The 19,130-nt window shown below is 35.8% G+C and overlaps 1 long non-coding RNA gene across 1 annotated transcript; it reads right to left on the bottom strand.

Moving 5' to 3' along the window:
* Window positions 1-1,065: 1,065 nt before the first annotated feature.
* LOC106027403 (uncharacterized) lies at window positions 1,066-18,997 on the bottom strand. Its single transcript, XR_001200994.3, has 2 exons — window positions 18,533-18,997; window positions 1,066-6,124 (listed from the first exon to the last, which is right to left on the bottom strand). It is a non-coding gene; the product is annotated as an uncharacterized LOC106027403 (long non-coding RNA).
* Between the last annotated feature and the right edge of the window lie 133 nt (window positions 18,998-19,130).

Here is a 19,130-nt window from a genome sequence, read left to right as displayed (position 1 = left end):
ATCAGTTCAAAGCGCGCGATGCGGGCTGATTGGCTAACATCAGTTGTTGCTAGGCAGACTATCTTACAGAGCGGGTTGTTTAAGTCGCCAGCGCAATCAGGGGGCAGGAAGCAGGCGCCAACTTGACTCACTCGATGGGAGGGGCAATCTAGCTCAGGCTCCGCTCCCACCCACAGGCCCTACGTCCGCCAAGTAAGGCAACCGGTGTCGGCGGCTCCCAACATGGCCTGAAACTCACAGCTATCCTCTTGCCTCATCGTCCTGAACGCTGGGATTACAGGCATGAGCCTTCGTACCTCTCAGGATAAGGGATTATTGATCTATAGTTATTCTTTCCAGAACACTCACCTAAAGCATATAATCCTTAAAAGCACAAATACAGTGATATCTCACAGTCTACAGAACCAAATTGAACCCAAGGCCTTCTATGCTCTCCAAGTGCTCTACTAATGGAACTCCATTACCACTGTTTTGTTTTGAGACAAAGTCTTAAGTTACTCAGGCTGGCCTGGAGCTTGGAATCCTTTTGCCAACAGCTTCCCATGTAGCTGGGATTACAGGTGTGTGCCAGCACCAAATTTTCTTTTTTTTAACTTGTACTCTTCATTCAGGCTTCTTGACCAAGTTTATTTTTTCAAAATAATTACAAATAAACAAACTCCCTTGCCCTCATTTGCCCTAGAAAGGGTAGAATGTTCTAGTTATAAGGTCAATGGAGACAGAAAACTACCTTTAAAATTCATAATGGCCCCACCCACCAAAGCTAATTACAGTGTCTAAGCAACTCAACTCCTTCTTCTAACTCTTTCACTTTTAACACAAAGCTGCAAAGTGACTGGTTCAAACCAGCAAGCTGCCATCTGGCAATCAGATGTTATAGTTGCTAGGTAATACAATTTTTCTTCTGCTTGGCATATATACAATAGACAGTACTTGTTTAGTGGATAAAGTAATTGTTAAATTATAAAGCTTTTATGGTTTTTAATACTTTAATAATTGACCTGTGTCATCCCTTATCATCAAATCATTTTGTGACAAATTTGCATTAAGAAATACTGCAGAACATTCATTGAAGATATTCTTTATTGTCCTGGACAAAAGTCTCTCAACTGGAGTCTGATTCCCAATGCATCACAACCCATCTATAACGGACAGGTAGGGAAGCCCATATATTTGAAAATAAAATGTATTGATAATTCAGCTTCATGGCATCGTGTGTGTAATTACATAACCACAAAAGCTACTACCATAACACATAAATTTATTTTCTAAAGGAAGCCTGAAAAATGGCTCCAGAGTGGACCTTTTAGTTAATGAAACCATTATTTTCCTTGGAGCCTGATTCTTTATAACAAATTCAAAGAAAATACAGTTTTAACAAAGGCTATTCTATACTCAGTTTAGTACAAAATTTTAAAACATTTAATAATATATACTCATATTACATATATAAAATACATACTTTCAGTCAAGTAGACCATTTTTAGATAAGCGATATCCATCTGGTATATTTTCCTATTACTTAGTAAGGTTTACCACCTTCAGCCAAGGCAATATAAAGTTATATTAAAATGGTCTCTCATATACTCTTGCACTAGGATTCATAATGTTATAAATGGTTTCCATAGAGTATGCTCGATCTTTCCCTTTACTCACCTGTGTTTTTTATACAAGTAATCATATTAATAGCATTTGACCACTTAGTTTTAACTTCCTTTGAAAACAGGAACTATATCATATTTATTTTTACATTTCCTTTTGTGCTTCAAACAGGGCTTTTGTTTCTTCAGCATATATTCATTGGGTACCACTAGGTGTCAGATGATATACTAGGTAAATTCTTAGTATCTAAACACAGGCATGTGTGTGAGAGTGTGACAATCTTGTGGGGAGAGACAGAAAAATAGATCTGCAAGCCAAAAATGTGGCAGGGTAATATAAATATTGAGGTGTTAATAGAATGCCATAACTATTAATTTTACATTTGGCAATCACAAATGAATCAAATGGATATGTTCGCATGAGTAATACATAAAAGCATGGTATGAAAACTACACAGAAATCAAATGACATGCCAGAAACAGGAATGGGAAGCAGGCATAATTCACTCCAAGTAAGCTATCAAACAGAACACTTTCCATCACAGCTCTGGAGTAATACGTATAACTTTTGACATCAATCACCTTTGTATTATTCAACCCAGTTTTTGTTTTAGGATTTTAGGCTCTACACCTCTAGTACATTAAAATTTTAGTGCCAGTCTTAATTCTCACCTTTGTTTTCAATTCTCACTTCTTATTTTCCCATTTTCATTTGCCCCAACCAGTGCCAAACTTAAGAATAGGGAATTTTTATCGTTTAAGAAAACTAAAAAGTAATTTCTAAAAATAACTCCCCAATCAGTCTGCCTCAGTGACTAAATTTCTGTCATTAGAATGTTACTTTCTAGAAGTCAATGGGGTACATCATTCATGGTGGTTGTCCGTATGCAGGAAACTTAGGGGGCATAAATAAGCTTTGAAATTACTTTTTCCATACTTTTAACTAAAAAATTTTAGTTAATTTTTAAATTTCCATACTTTTAACTTAAAAATTTTAGTTAATTTTTAAATACTTTTAACTAAAAAATTTTAGTTAATTTTTAAATTTCTACCTAGTATGTTTTACCCTTTGGATGTATGCTTCTATAAGTTTTGACAAATGCATAGTCATGTAACATCTTCTCAACCAAGATACAGGACATTTCCATCACCCCAAATTATTACCTTGTGCCACCTACTTATACTTTTTGTACTTAAAAATAGTTGTTTTATTTTTCAGGAAGAAAAGTTTGAATGTTCTGTGTACATCTATTCCTTATTCAAAAACATCTTTTTGCATTAAGACAGTGCCTCTCCTAATAGGCTTTTGTGGAATATATACCCAGAAGGAGTTAATAATGACATCATTATTAGTCTTTAGCAACTTCGTAGTTTGAACTGTTGAAAAGAATGAGGAGTCAGAAAAGGTAAACATAAAGGAATCTGGGTTAGCACATGACCGTCAAGGGTTTGGGAAGGAGATTAGGGCCTGATTGGAGCAGTGTGCACTACAGAATACACAATGGGCAGTGTGTTTTAGAGTTCTGAGTCAAACAAAAGGAGCCCCAACGAAAGAGGTAAGTGCTTAAGAGGAAGAGTCTTCATATAAAACCTGACCTGTCTTAATCGAAGTTTAGACCTGTGATTACTAGTACTGATTCTGCCAATAACTTATTCTTTTTTTTTTTTTTTTGTCTTTTTCATTTTTATCGGTGCCAGGGATCAAACTCACGACTGCCTGCTTGCAAGGGCAGGCGCTTATGCCGCTGAGCTAAATCCCCAGCCCCTAGTAACTTATTCTTGAAAAGTCACTTTACCTTTCTGGGTCCCAATTGCATCATCCTTAAAATAGAAAGGTTCACCTAAGTATATTCTAAGGTCCATTTTAGTATTCTGGAACTGCAGGCAAAAACACTTGTTTATGTGCTTTGTCTTTAATCTAAAGTTTTGTCCTCCAGTTTTAACTGGAGAAGCAAATTCACACATAACATAAACCAAATTCTAGTAAGCATTATCATCTCTTCAAATGGCATGTAGTTTGATCTCAGAAGTTGCGTAGAAAAGTGAAGTCTGATGTGAATCAGGTTTAAGTAAATGTACCTCTTTGACCCTCAGTCTTAGATGACTGTGTGTAATCTTAAGTTTCCTTTATAACACTCACATTTCATGAAGATCATGAAACCTATTAAAACTTGCTACTGTTCCTTCTATTCTCCCTGCCTGTGAGTATAAATCTCTTATTCTTCTGGTTTTGTTGTTGTTGTTAGCTTTATTAACCTCTATTCATTCAGTACCTAGTGTGGGCTAGAAGTTTTGGCATTTAAATTACTTTGCTAAGAACTTTTGAGGTCAGGCATATAGCTCAGTGACACAGTGCCTGCTTGGCAACTGCGAGGTCCTGAGTTCAAATCCTAATACCAAAAAAAAGGACTTTTATAGTACTGAAAAATCATTCCATGCTTACTACTCACACCCTGAGTAACATATTCCTACAGTAAGCTTACCTTGATAACAAAAACCAAAATAATAATATTTCACACTATAAATCATCATAATTATTCAGAGTATTTGTTTTTCATGTCATCCTTATTATGAGGGCGAAGACAGCATGGTGCTTCTACAAAGCACTAGATTTCTGATGAATAAATAGTGATTATTTTTCATTCTCTATAAGAATATTTCTTAAAGTTCTGAGTCTGTGGATCTGTAAGAGTTTTATAAAGGTTATGGACCCATTCACAATGTCACCTCCCCCACAATATACAGAAGGAAACAGCTAAAACCTTCTCCTTACCCTACCAATCTCTGGATCTGTATTTGTGCAAAACCTATAATTTTTGAATGTTTGATACTCCTCTAGGATCTATCACATGCCCTAGTTTAAGAACTGAACCCTGAAAACATGTAAGTAGGCCAGAAGCCTACTTCCATTTATTTACAGTGTGTATTATATACTGCTACATGCTTTATCGATTCTTAATAGACTGAGCAAAACACACCAAGCCTCCTGAGGACTAACTAATGGCTATGTTCAGTTATGCTTTTATAGTAGAAATTGTTACAAACTAACAACTCCATAAACTTCTTTTAGGTATATTAATATGTGCTATAATCAAATGATCAGCTTTATATATTTTGTCAGTATTGCATACTTACTAAGTTTTTGAAGTGCAAACTATGTGATGTTAATGATAAAAAAATTAAAATTTGTCCTAAAGTTTGTCTCACGTGGATAATATTTCTCTGGCTTTATAGATGAAATTTTTCCTAATCCCTTTTTTACCACTCACCATTCAGAAACTCACTTGAACTTTGTGAAACTAGTGTCCTTATCTGTGAAATGTTATCAGAGTATAGAAAGATGATTAAAAATAATAAAACCAAAACAAAACATACCAAGAAAATGTCTAGCCATAGAGGAGGAAAATAACATGTAAAACAAGTATTTTAAGTAATTCCAAAAGCGGTATGAGAATTATCCTATAAAGTTGTCAGAACAAAACTGGTTAAAGGAACTCAATGCCATGTACATTATAAAGTTTTCCTATGGAATCTTCTAGGCCTACTACAATCAAACCAGTGCAGCTATTTAAATCCTCACCTTATCTCCAAATGTGGTTTCCTTTTTGTACATAACAGTAAGACTGCACCCAAGCTATGATGGGAAAACTCAAGTTGTTTACTGCTAATGTCAAAATGCAAAAGACAGAGGAAGAAGTTCATTGATCAAAAGGATGAACGTTTTCTTAATTAATGCTGGAAGCTTTTTAATTTTCGCCCAAACTTTCTGGATGGAGATTGAGAATTTCCTTTGTTCACTGGTCCCAAGTTAGTGTTACGGCTAACATTTGACTGCTTACTCCAAAGAAAGGCACTTATTATTCCAAGAACATTACATGTATTTCATTCATGTTTCTCAATCTTTGTAACAACTCTGTAAGATTCTGTTAATACTGTTTTCCACAATTTGTTAATAGGAAAAGTAAAACTTAAAGTTACTAGACAAACTAGGTATCCCAGAACTTAATTGGAGGGCTGAAATAAGAGGACCACTTGAGCCCTGGAGTTCAAGGCCCACCTAGATATAGAAAGACCACATCTCAAACAAAAGTTGACAATTTACACGGTGTCATAAAGCTAGGACTTTGAACACTTGCTGATTTGGGGGCCAAAACTCCCAGCGGTGTCATTAATCATCATTGTCATTTATGAAATAAGTGTAGTTATCTGTGCCTGGTAGTTGATGCAGAAGATTAGGGGGAATCCCAGTGTTACATCTGAGAGATGTGATACCTTCATCCTAAACAGGTTTTTTGTGATGAAATTTGGTAGGAAGGATATGAAAGGTAGAAGATGGTAGAGGTGGTGTGGTCGGACCTGTTTAAGAACTGATTACATCAGAGCCTTTGGCACTTTTACAGGATAGCTGACTCACAGGTGGCGGGCAGGCCAAAGCCCAGCAGGTTGATTTCATGGGCTGGATACTTCAAAGAATCTGATTCTTGGCACTGCTACACATGTTGCTTTTTTCAGAAGACCTAGTCCTGTGGGGGAGGAAACAGGATGGTCACTGTGAGGTATTTGCAAAAGCCCTAGGCCATGTTTGCTTTGAGTTCAAATATATACAGCTTTTTCTGGGTTTGGCAATAAAAACCCCAGGCCAGTCTTAAGCAGAGTTAAAAACTACATATTTATATGCTAAGTGCTCTGTAGTAAATAGTTATGTACAAAAATCTATATTCCAATATTGGTCCCACCATTCAGTTGTGGATAAGTTACTAGGTCCTCGGTTTTCTTATATGTGAAATTGAGATTTTAGCAATACTTTCTTCATATAGTGGTTGTAAAAATTAAGTAAAATGAATGGAAAATATCTAGTACCTAGCTTAATAAACACTCTTGAAATGTTAGTCATTATTCAATGAAAATGCTTATTTTGTAGGAGAAATCCAGGACTTAAATGGTTTATTTTTCTAATCATATATTCTAAATAAATGGTTTATCTTTATTTTATTAATCAAATATTCAAAATGATTATGTACTTATTATGTGGGTAGACTGGATGAAGAAAATTAGCAATGACTTTTGTTGAGCCCCTAAAATGAGCTAAATGTTAAAAATTAAGCCAGACATGGTGGCTCACGCCTGTAATTCAAGCACTCAGGAGGCTGAGGCAGGAGGATTGTTGTAAGTTTGAGACCAGCCTAGGCTACAAAGTGAGCTCAAGGCCACTACAAAGTGAACTGCATAAAGAGACCCTGTCTCAAAAAGACAAAAAAAAATTATCTGGGAATAGTGGCCCATACCTGTAATTCTAGCACTTGTAAGTCTGAAGCAGGAAATCACTGTGAATTCAAGAGCCTGGCTACAAAGTAAGTTCAAGGCCTGCCTAAACTGCATAGTAAAACCCTGTGTCAAAAAGGCAAAATAAATAAAATTATATGTCTCACTTAATGGTCCCATTTTCACACTTTATAGATGAAGTCATAAGCTGACATTGGTTTACTAACTTGCCTAAGACCATATAGTCTGTGTGGTCTAATTCCAAAACCTCTGAGTACACCACCTGTGCATATTTCTGAGCAGGGAGACAGACACATAAATGAGGGTCTATATTCAATGTGTGATGCTGAGGTTTATGATAGGAATCAATGCTGATAGAGGGACTTTAAGTGGTAATTGGGGAGAGTTTCTGATGGAGGAGTTAAGGGTTTCCCCACTTAAAAGTACTAGAATTAGTCCTTTCTAGGATTCCTTAGGTCAATATGACTTCTTTTGGATCTAGCACTATACTTTCAACACATGTTATTCTTGTAGACAAAGAAATTATCTCCTGAAACACTAGATTATACTGTTTATTTGAGGTGAAATGATGATAGTTATATCACTTTTGCAACTAAATTTTAATAGTAGCAACCAACTCTTACTGTTTGATTATTATATGGTAATCATCACTGTGTTCACAGGCTAAAACTCTTCTTAACTGTGAAAGATGGAGAGACTTTGAATGAATGAAGAATGCAGTTGAAATTATTTTCTCAGGAAAAAATACATACTTCATACTTCATGCATACTACCTTGTGGATAGTAAATATAAATTAACATTTCTTTTTCTTTTCTCTCTCATTGTTTCTTGTGAGGTAGGATCTCACTATGTAGCTCAGGATGGTGATAAACTCATTTGTAGCCCAGGTTGACTTCTAACTCAATTTATACTTCACATGACCTGAGCATCAAATAAAAGGGACAGTGTGAAGATGCCAACCTCAAGCCATATTAGTAGAGCTTAATTTTTTAATGAATAACAAATATAGGTAGAAATTACAAAAAGTCTGCCACAGCTCAATGTTTCTTTAGCATACCTCTAAAGCATACCCCATCTTGGAGAGCAGAGATCCAAGCAGCGAGACATAACCATAGAGTAAGAATAGCTAATTCCATCTTTAGGAATGATTAGTCTAGATTAATTTATGAATGACAACTGAAAAGAGTACAGCATGATTTATTAGAAAATGAGAAAATGTGTGGCCTGTGCATGTGACAGCCAAACTTATATTTTTCAAGAGCTTCAAAGAAATGTTCTAGTTTTTTAAGAAAGTGAATTTAGATTTAATCCCAGATCTACTATTTACTAACTATGCATCTTTGAAAAAGTAATGACCTCTTTAATCTCTGAAAAATACATGATTAATGTTATACCTACCTACCTACCTCACTGGGAAAGATGTAACAAGATGACATCAAACCCTCACCACATGCACAGATATGTGGCATGCAACTTTAACAAGCATCAATTTAATCTTCAGTGCACTAGTGGGTAAAGGCTAACTAGGGCACCAAAACATTCTCTTTTTCTCCCTAACTACACAGAAAGATTGCATTTCCTGACTTCTTTGCAGTCTCTGTGGTTGCAGTTAAGTGCAACTACTGTATTCTAACTACTAAAATATGGGCAAAGGTGATCAGGCCTCTATCAATAAGAAAGACAGATAAACTAGATCTCTAGCTTCATGAAACATATGTTGTACCAGATTAGGCAAACAAACAACAAAAGTATCACCAAATGAATTGACAAGAAGGTTGTAATAAGTATTCTGAAGGAAATAAACAGGAAGAAAAAGAATTAGGGAAAAAAGGCAAACAGAGATAGAGTAGTTGAATGGGCCTTTCCTCAGAAATATTTAAATGAAAGCCTGAAGAATGAGGAGTCTGTTATGTGAAAAGCTTTCTCAGCAGAGGGAATAGGGAGTGCAAAGCCTCTGATGGAGGAGAGCTTGGCATATTTAGAGAAACCAAAGGGTTACAAAAGGAAAGTGGAGAGCCTGGCAAGAGACAAATTAAGGCGGGTTTGAGTACTTCATATTAAGTACGATTTGTTAAATATTGATTGAGTGCTTAGGCATTGTCCTAAACATTGGACATGTAGCAATAACAAAACATAAAGTTCCCTCCTTTGAAAGTTTTATTTTCGTGAGGATGATAGGCAATGAACAAGCAAAATTAGATGGTACTTTTATGTAATGCTAAAGAGAATATAAACAAACTAAGAAAACAAGTAAAGAAATACAGTTACAATTTTAAATAAGAGTGATCAGATAAGGACTTACTAAAAAAATTACAATTAGTTTCACTTAGTGGTGCAGCACTTGCCTGCCAAGCGTAAGTTCAATTCCCAGAAGCCTCCCAAAAGAGTTATTATTAAGATTTGAAGTATCTGTGACATAGGACAGAACCCTAGGCTTTGAAGGAGTTTCTCATAAGATAAGGGATTTTAAAAAGGACTGTGGTTACAGGGGAAGTTAGCTCAAAAGAGAGGTTTTCTTTCAACTTTCAAGAAATTTAGCCAGGTATGGTGGTACATGTCTGTAATCCCAGCACTTAGGAGACTGAGACCAGAGGATCATTGCAAGTTCAAAACCAGCCTGGGCTACACAGTGAGCTCAAGGCCAGCTTCAAGTGCACAGCCGAGACCCTGTATTAAAAACACCACACACACACACACACAAACCAGTTCAAATACACAGAATATTTTACCACATTTGCTTTCTCTCTACACAGTTTTCTTTTTTTTTTTTTTTTCTTTAATCCTGTTCCAAATATGAAACATAATGCACACACAGAAAAGTCTCCACTGTATTAGCTTCCTGTTTCTGGGACGAAGCCTGCACCCTGATCCCCTCCCTCCTATGACACGGTAAGCCGACATACACAGTCTAAAGGAGAAAAGTTTATTTTGGCTCACAGTCTCAGAGGTTTCAACCTTTACTATTTCCAAGGCAGAAATATAATAGCAGAAGCGTGTTGGAAAGAAAAGCACTTCAACTCATGGCATTCAGGAAGCAGAAGAGAAACCGAGAAAGTGGGGGCAGGAACCAAATAAGCGTCCTCAAATTCATGCTTCCATAATTCGCTTCCCCCGCCTAGGTCCCATCTCATCATAGCTCATTAATGGAGTTTAGTACCCTCACAATCCAATCTAGTCTCCTCTCCAGGAGTCTCTTAATTCAGTGAAGCCGACATTCACAAACCAAAAATGTGTAACTCAGTGATCAAAGCAAAACCCCACATAAGCATTACCAATGTCAAAAAGTAGGATACTACTAGCATCCCCAAAGTGTCCTGATCCCCTTCCTCTTATCATAAAACAACCACTGAGATTTTCTGGATCACAGCTGTGTATATATTCAACTTCTATAGCTAATACCAAAGAGATTTTCCTTGTTGGTTGAACCAGTTTACATTCCCATCAATAATGTATGATAGCTATTGCTTCACATCTTCACTAACAGGTGGTATTTTCTGTCCTCTTCCACTTTTTCTTTCTTTTCCTTTTTTATTATTTGCTATTAGAATGGGTTTACAGTGGAATTTTGTGGTTTTAATTAACATTTCACTCAATAGTGGTACTTCTTGGCCATTTGGCTGTCAGCTTTTGTGAAATGCCAATTTAAGACTTTTGCTCATTTATAATATTAGATTTATTTTGCTGTGTTTCTTTTTCATTTGTAGCTGTTTTTCCTATATATGAGATATGAGACTTAGTAGATTTTATTCACTAGGTGGTAAAAACAAATGCTATTTTTAGATAAATAGAGGTTCTCCACTTCAATGTGCTCAGGTTACCAGTATTTGCGTATTGGTGGCTTTTTGTTTGTTTGTTGTCTTTTTGAGACAAGGTCTTGCTATGCAGTTCAGGCTGACTTTGGGCTCACTTTGTAGCCCAGGCTGGTTTTGAACTTGCAAAGATCCACCTGCCTCAGCCTCCTGAGTGCTAGGATTATAGCAGTGCACCACCACACCTGGGTATATTGCTCTTTTTAAAAATTACATTAAAGAACATATCTATTTCACAGTACATAGTCTCTTATGTAATCTCCTAGAAGTTGTATTGTTCTATCACCCATATTTAAAAATACAGTACAGGGCTGTGGATGTGGCTCAGTGGGCAGAGCTCTTGCTTTGCATGGACAAGCCCTGGATTTGATCCCCAGTGCCAAAGGAAGGAAGGAAGAAAGAACAATGCAATACACCTGGACTTGAATTTTTATATTATCTTTCCTTTTTTAACATATAGCTAATTAATGACATAGCATCATTTAGTGAAAGACTTGTTTTCTTCCTACCTCCCTGAAACAACATCTGTGTTACAAAGCAGATGTTCATGTGGCAGTTCATTTCTAGGTTTTGAATTCTATTCCATTGATCAGTTTGCTATCCTTGTGCTAGTACCATTCTGATTTAATTACCAGTTTAAATCCCATACTGACTATAATAAATGCTGATAACTGATAGAAGTTAGTCCTACCTTATTCTTCTCAAAATATCTTCAGTATTCTTGACCCTTTCCTACAAATTTAAGAACCAGTGTATACAGTCTTGTGAACCAAACTCTTTTTGGAATTTGGATTAGCATTGCATTGAGAAATATGGAGCAAATTGGTATCTTTAAAATAGTTGATTCTATAATTAAGGAAAACTTGCCAAGCATAGGAAAAGGAAAGGATATCCAGATAAATGAGGCATACAGAACTCCAGCCAGCTACAACCAAATCAGAGCTACACCCAGACATATAATAATCAAGATCCCAAAAATTCATCACAAGGACAGAATATTAAAAGTGGTCAGAGAAAAGAAACAGGTCACCTATACAAGAAAACCCATCAAAATCATGACAGACTTCTCAACACAAACTATCAAATCAAGAAGAGCTTGGAGCAAAGTATTCCAAGCCCTGAAAGAAAAATAACCTCTAACCAGATTGATGTACCCTGAAAAATTGTCTCTCAAAATTAATGGAGAAACAAGATGTTTCCATGACGAAGAGGAGCTGTAGGAGTTCGTGACCACCAATCCAACCCTACAAAAAATACTGAAGGACATTCTAAAGAGAGAGAGAAAAAAAAAAATACCAGGATCCCAGCAACAGTGACAGAGGGGCCTCAATGAACAAGGCAGACAATGGAGTGAAGGAGAAAAGTAGACAATCGATACCAGAAAAATAGCAGGGCAGAGATGAGGCAGAGAAGATGGGCTATAATCTCTAACCTAGATGGCCTTGATACACTAACAAGAAGAAACACAGGCAGAGTGGATCAGGAGATAGGGTCCATCGAGATGCTCTGAATAGGAAATATACTCAACCTAAAAGAGGGTTAATAAACCAAAAGTCAAAGATGAGAAAATGATGCTCTATGTGACAGGGAACCAGAGAGAAATACGGACAGCTTGTCCAGGAGCTGCAGATAGGTTGGAAAGCCATGATACTTTTGTGCAGTGGAGAACTACTCAGCTAAAAGGAAAGAAAACCTTGAGGCTTTAGTAGGTAAATGAACACAGCTCAAGATCAAGCTCAGGGGTAAAAAGGTTCAGTACCACTTAGGTAGATAACGGGTTGCCCCCTAATCGAAAAACTAAAGGAGTTATTGGGACCCAAAATGTATAAAGCACCCTGAGAAAGGGAAAGGGGAGGAACTGTCTAAAAAAGAAGGCAGAGGACATTGCTAATAGTGTATCAGGATTTAAAAGCCACATTAGTCTTATCGCTCTGTTTAGTTTGATTTTATTTTGTTCCAGTCTGTGTACTCAAACTAGATTTGAGGGCACAGACAGCTATCCCCAAAATGGCAGGATATACTATGGTAACTATCCTTAATTTCCTATTAACTTAAACGGAAACCCTGTATTACTTACATTGTCTTACTATGACTGATCTTATTTGAATCTGGTTTGTTAGGTCACTGTTTTGTCTAGACTAATTTTATTCATATTTGGTATGCTTGATAGTATCAAGTCTAAGAGTAGAGGCAACTACTCTGAAGATGACAACATACAATAGAATACCCATTCCAGTTTGATTATTTTGAAGTCCTACAATGTCTCCAATATTATGTTTTTATTAATATTGCTATGTAGTGCTATGTTCAATTATATTATGCCTAATGATATAGACAAATCTATTGAAAATAACAAGAGACATCATAGTAACTACTGTAGATCACCTAGTATTGTGGTTTTATGTTTTTTTCATTTCATGTTTTTCTAGGAATTTGTTTTGTTGTCTTGTTTTGATCTGTTTTACCCTATAATACAGAAAGGATAGGTATACATGTAGAGATTCACGCATGTGTAGAACTTCTTTTTTTTTTTTTTTTTTGTCTTTTTCATTTTTATCGGTACTGGGGATCGAACTCACGACCGCCTGCTTCCAAAGCAGGTGCTTATGCCGCTGAGCTAAATCCCCAGCCCCAATGTGTAGAACTTCTAAACAGTTTACAAGAATAGATTATATAAAGCACGATGTAATGAACAGATACTCTAAAGAAGAGACACTAAGATACCCAGTGCTAATTCTGTATGTTATAAAATCTAGCAATGCTATTATCTGTTCAGAGTGATATTAGTCTATTTTCTTTTGTTTAATTTCAACATATGTAAAGATATGGACAGCTATTTCAAAGAGAATGAGAGACATGATGGCAGCCCTAGTTGACTCCCCTATTGTCTGGTCTTGAAGACCTAAAAACGCCTTCATCATCCTGTTCTGATCAGTCTAATACTATATTGTTCAGTATGTATTCACTGTGTGTGAAGATATGGACAACTATTTGGAAGAAAACAAGAGACAATATGATAGAGAGTGAAGATCTCCATGGCCTTGCTTTGAAATCTGCTTCTTAAATTGTTTTCTTATGATCTGTTTTGTTCTGTGTAATTTTACACTTTAAAATAAAAAATAATTTTTTAATTGATTCTCCTAACCCATGAAATTTCATGCAGCCTTTTTCTTTAGTTCTTATTCAATTTCCCTCAGAAAAGTTTATAGTTTTGGGGTGGAAATCTTTTACTTCCTTTTTGGATGTGAATTTATTCCTACATATTTGAAATTTCTGATGCTATGGTAAATGTCATCTTTTTAAAAATTTCATTTTAGGCCTAGGGATTCAGCTCAGCTGCATAAGTGCCTGCCTGGCAAGTGTGAAGTCATGAGTTCAGTCCCCTACACAAACATAAATAAATAAATATTTAAAAATTTCATTTTAATTGTTGTTCATAGTAGGACATATAGCTGATTTGTATATCTACCATTTATCCAGCAACTTTCTTAAACTCATTTTTAAATTCTAATTGTTTGTCCACAGATCTTCTGAATTTTCTATATGTGCAACCATATCATCTCTGACTAATGGCAGCTTATTTCTTCTTCTTTGTCATCCTGAAATTGTAAAATTCTTCTTTTCCTTAATACTTCAAAAATAATGATTAAATTTTTTATTTGTCTGGAGTTTTAGTGTAGTATATAAAATGTGGTTTGAAGCTAAGAATTTTCTCAGATAGACCTTTTGATTTTTATATAGCACTTACTAAGTAAGCAGTTATTGAACATTTGTTTCTATTCTCATTTGTTTTTTATATTAATTTGAGAATCAAGTTACTAATTTACATGGAAATTCAATTGGGATGTGTATTAGTAGAGCTTTAAAGTATTACTAGTATTTCTTTCTTTCTTTTTGGTATTGGAGTTCAAACTCACAACCTTGTGTTTGTCAAGCAGGCACTGATGCTATTGAGCTAAACTCCCAGCCCCATTAATACTATTTCTAATGTTAAGCATTTTATCCATGAACAGGGGCTTCCTTTCTAAGCATTTACATCTTTTATATTCCTTAGCATTTTAATATAAATCTTATGATTTTTTTCTTTCTTTCTTTTTCTTTTTTCCTTTTCTTCTTTCCTTCCTTCCTTTCTTCTTTTTCAGTACTAGGGACTTAACCTAAAGCCTTCACACTAAAATGTATCCCCAGTACCTTTAATTAATTAACTAATTAATTAATTAATTTGAGGCAGGTTCATACTAAGTCGTTGCATTGTCCTGGCTAGGCTCCAATTTACAATCTTTCTGCCTCAGAATCCTAGGACTACAGATGTTTGCCACCATTTCCAATTTAGATCTTATGCATTTCATATCTATTTTTCCCTTATATGTTTTTTTTTTCTGTTGGCATTTGCCTTATTTTTCTCGCTGCTGAGACAAAATACCTACCACCCAAAATTAAAGAAGGAAAGGTTTATTTAACTCAGTTTGTAGAGGTTTTAGCCCATAACCAGCTGGTTCCAAGGCACTGTGACCTTCCAGACAGGCATTGCAGAGGAGAAACAATTTCACAATGACAGAAGACAGCAAAGCAAGCAAGAAAGCCAACAAATGACCTTAGCAGCTTCTTTCTGCTCCTTTGTATATTCTATCTAGTCTACTGGGATTAAGGTTGGCGCTAAATACATCTGTGGGCTGATTTAGTAATCATGCACCCTTAAGCTCACATCACACACTCTAGATCCAGCCACTACTGAAAAAAGCCCCTACTTATGACTACATGAGGCTTTGAGGAACATCTAGAGCACTGCTAATGAAGTTGTCTCCATTTTATTTCCAAATTGATCTTGCTTGTTTGCTTGCAAGTTTTAATTAATTTTTCTATGACTGAATTTTACCCAACCAATGAAGGAAATTTTTTTCTTGTTTGCAAGTTATTCAGTTGGTTTTCATATTTTCCCAGCTAAACCGTGATATCATCTCTAAACAACTTGTAATTTACTTCTTCCTTGTTCTTTTCTTACTCCTTTCTACTAAAGGATTTTAAGCAAGAAGTCTATTTAACACTATAACATTTAAATACTAATTGGTTGTACAAGTTTAATGAAGGAAACCTCGTAGGTGTCCACTCAGTAGCCCAATTCACTTCAAAAGATGATGTTTTGAGGGGCTGGGGATTTAGCTTAGTGGCATAAGCGCCTGCCTTGCAAGTGTATGGTCGTGAGTTTGATCCCGGGTACCGATAAAAAAGAAAAAAAACAGAAAAAGACAAAAAAAAAAAAGGGGGTCATTCTATCAAAAGATGATGTTTTGGGCTAGGAGAGTGTCAGAAGAGATGGAGAGAAGTAGATAGGCACAGGTTGTAGTAAAATATGTGGTAGAGAACAAGGTAGTCATATTATGCGAAAGACTGCAAGCTTCTTGGAAATCTTAGAACATAACAACCACAGTTAATTAGGAGAGACCATAAATATTAGCAAGTGCCTACTTTAACCTTATGTATTCTCAGATTCACTCCAAGTCCAAGTCACTTCCAGTGGTAGATAACTCACTACTTCCCAATGGCAGCTTATTCCATTTATTTTGTACACTCCACAAAAACTGCTCTTTACAGGCACTATGAGGGGTCTTACTCTGGGAAAACTCAGAGAAAGCGACAGCTTGCCTAGTCTGATTCCCCAGGTAGAACAAGATGTTTTCTCTTTTTTGTGCTGCTCACCCCTAAGATGTTTGCAAAGGTGACCAGAGTATTTAGGGATTCTCATTTCCTTTTCCTTCTCATTTTTTTAATCTGATCTAGCACTGAGTTCCCTTTTTATCCTGGTCTAAATTGGACACATTGAAACTTGTAGGTTTATGTTAACTTTTTAAGAGTTATTGTGTTATTTGATGCTACAGTATACAAAGTTATACTCAAAGATTTCAAGGAAAGAGACAATATGGTAAGTACTTTTATGTCGGGATTATCTTGTGGTGAAACACTATTTTGCTTAAATGGTTATGTTTTGATCTGCGCTGATTTGCTGTTATGCCCTCTTTTATCTCAATCTCCATTTTATTATTTACTTTTTTTATCCTTTTAATTAAGAAAAAATAAATTTAAAAATAGCAGGATATATTATAGTAACCCACTTTGACTTTCCATTCTCTTGATTTAAAGCCCTGTATTGCTCTCACCATCTTGTTTTGACTGATGTCCCCCTATTCTGTTTTGCTTGATAGTACCAGGTTCGAAAGTTTAGGCAACAGCTGTGAAGATAGTGGGATTCATTATGACGCCATTCTGGTTGACTATTATCTACTTTTGAAGACCTATAATGTCTCCAATGTTTTGGTTTTGCCAGTTTTGTTCTTTACTGTTTTGTTCAATTTTATTATAACTGATGATATAGGCAATTCTATTAGAGATAGCGGGAGGCATTATGGTAACCATTGTTGATCACCTTGTATTATGCTTTTACATTATCTATTATGTCCACCCTTTTGATTTGACTGACTCTGTTCTGTTATGTCACATTTGGTTCTATTCTCTTCCAAAAAAGTAATAAGAACTGTGGGAGCAACAAAACCCAAAATGTGTAATTGTCATTATACAAAAGAGAGGAAAAGAAAGTGCTCTAAACGATATAACTGCATGTATACTTAAGTGTATAAGATAGATGATGATATTACTGAGTTTTGTTGGATCATTGAACAGAACTGTTTGCAGTCTCACTGTTGGAATGTTCACTTTATAAGCTTTAATTTTGTAACTTGAACAATTATTTCTAAGATGACAATATGTAATCCATTAACTAGTGATTTCCTACTGTTTATTTTTTTCTATAAATCTGTATAACTTGTACCCTTTCTTTGCTTTTTTTCTTTTTCTCCTTAATAAATTTTTAAAAAAGGAAGAGTTATTGTGTTGTTTTGTACCTTTCAAATTCAATACTTGGGGAATTATGTTAATTTATAATTGGATATTCTTGTCAATGTTTATATTTTGGCTTTGTGCTTTACTTTTCAAAAAACTGTCTTATTTACAAATTTGGTATATCAGTCAAGTACTAGCTGGTTATAACCATGAAGGCATTTATCCTCTAAAAAGGCTGAGAGTAAAAGTAATAACACATATAGAAGAAAGCTAGCAGGTTCATGAATATTAAGAGTGAAACATAAATAATTTCTTTGAAATAAACAATGATTAGAGTTTAGTTTTACACATAAAACATTAGGTTCCAAGTAATCACACTTTTCTTCCCCACAACACTTTCAAAAGTCTTTATGCTAATTTTTCTTTCAAAGTCATTATTGTAATTATGCATTCACAGTCCCCTTCCTGTTTAACAATTGATTTATTTGATGAAGATACTGTCTTTTTTTAAAATTTTATTTTAAAGAGCATCAAAACAAGACAATATAAATGACACAGATTTCAAAACAAGATAATAGAAAATCAACAATGGTTGCCATAATGCCTCTTGTCTTCAAAACAGCTGCCCATACCTTCAGACATAGTAAAATCAAACAAAATAGAGCAAAACAGAACCAATAAAAACAAAACATTGAATGCAATATAGGACTTCAAAATGAGATAATAGTAAATCCAAAATGGTTACCATAATATACCTTGTTATCTTCAACATAGCTGCCCATGCCATTAATTATAATACATAAACAAGATAAAACAGAATAAAACCCAATCAAACAAAACAATGAGATAATAGGGAATTAGCAGTGGCTACCAGCTTCAGAAGCAGATCTCCATAGATGCTACATTGCATATTGTCTTCCTCTTAATAGATGATCAGACTACTGACTTTAGGCCTGCAATGTCAGTGAAACACTAAAAACTGCAAGCATTAACTTGTATTTTACCTCATTAGTTATCATCACAACCTGTGTTTCTCCAGATCAGCTGGTCGCTTATGAGGAGGGTGGAAAGGTGGTGCCCTGGCTCTTCCGGTCTCCCTGCCTGCATGCAGAAGGGGATGGTGTCTGGCTCTCCTGCAGTCAGCCTGCACATGGTGCTGACTCATATGAGGTCTTAGCTTCCTGTTGACTTCTTATTCTCCTCCCCACAGTCTGCGAATGGTACTGACTCACAGGTGAGGGCTGGCGTCCGGCTCTTTCTTAGTCAGCCTGTGCATGGTGCCAACTCACAGGTAGTCTTAGCTGCTTGTTGAGTTCTTGTTATTCTCCCCTGCAGCCTGAGAATGGTGTCGACTCACAGGAGACGGCTGGCATCTGGCTGTCCCTCAGTCAGCCGGTGTATGACGCTGACTCACAGGAGGTCTTAGCTTCTTGTTGACTTCTTATTCTCCTCTCCTGTCAAAATAGTATCTTTTGAGGGGCTGGAGATTTAGCTCAATGGCATAACCGCCTGCCTAGCAAGTGTGAGGTCGAGTTTGATTCCTGGTACCAAAAAAAAAAAAAAAAAAGATAGTATCTTTTTGATGATGCGTTTTTGGATAAT

This window comes from Cavia porcellus, unplaced genomic scaffold (genome assembly GCF_034190915.1).
Source record: "Cavia porcellus strain 051 isolate PalLab524CR breed Dunkin Hartley unplaced genomic scaffold, mCavPor4.1 scaffold_9, whole genome shotgun sequence".
NCBI classification, from domain to species: Eukaryota; Metazoa; Chordata; class Mammalia; order Rodentia; family Caviidae; genus Cavia; species Cavia porcellus.
This window is presented reverse-complemented; position numbering and strand designations above follow the sequence as displayed.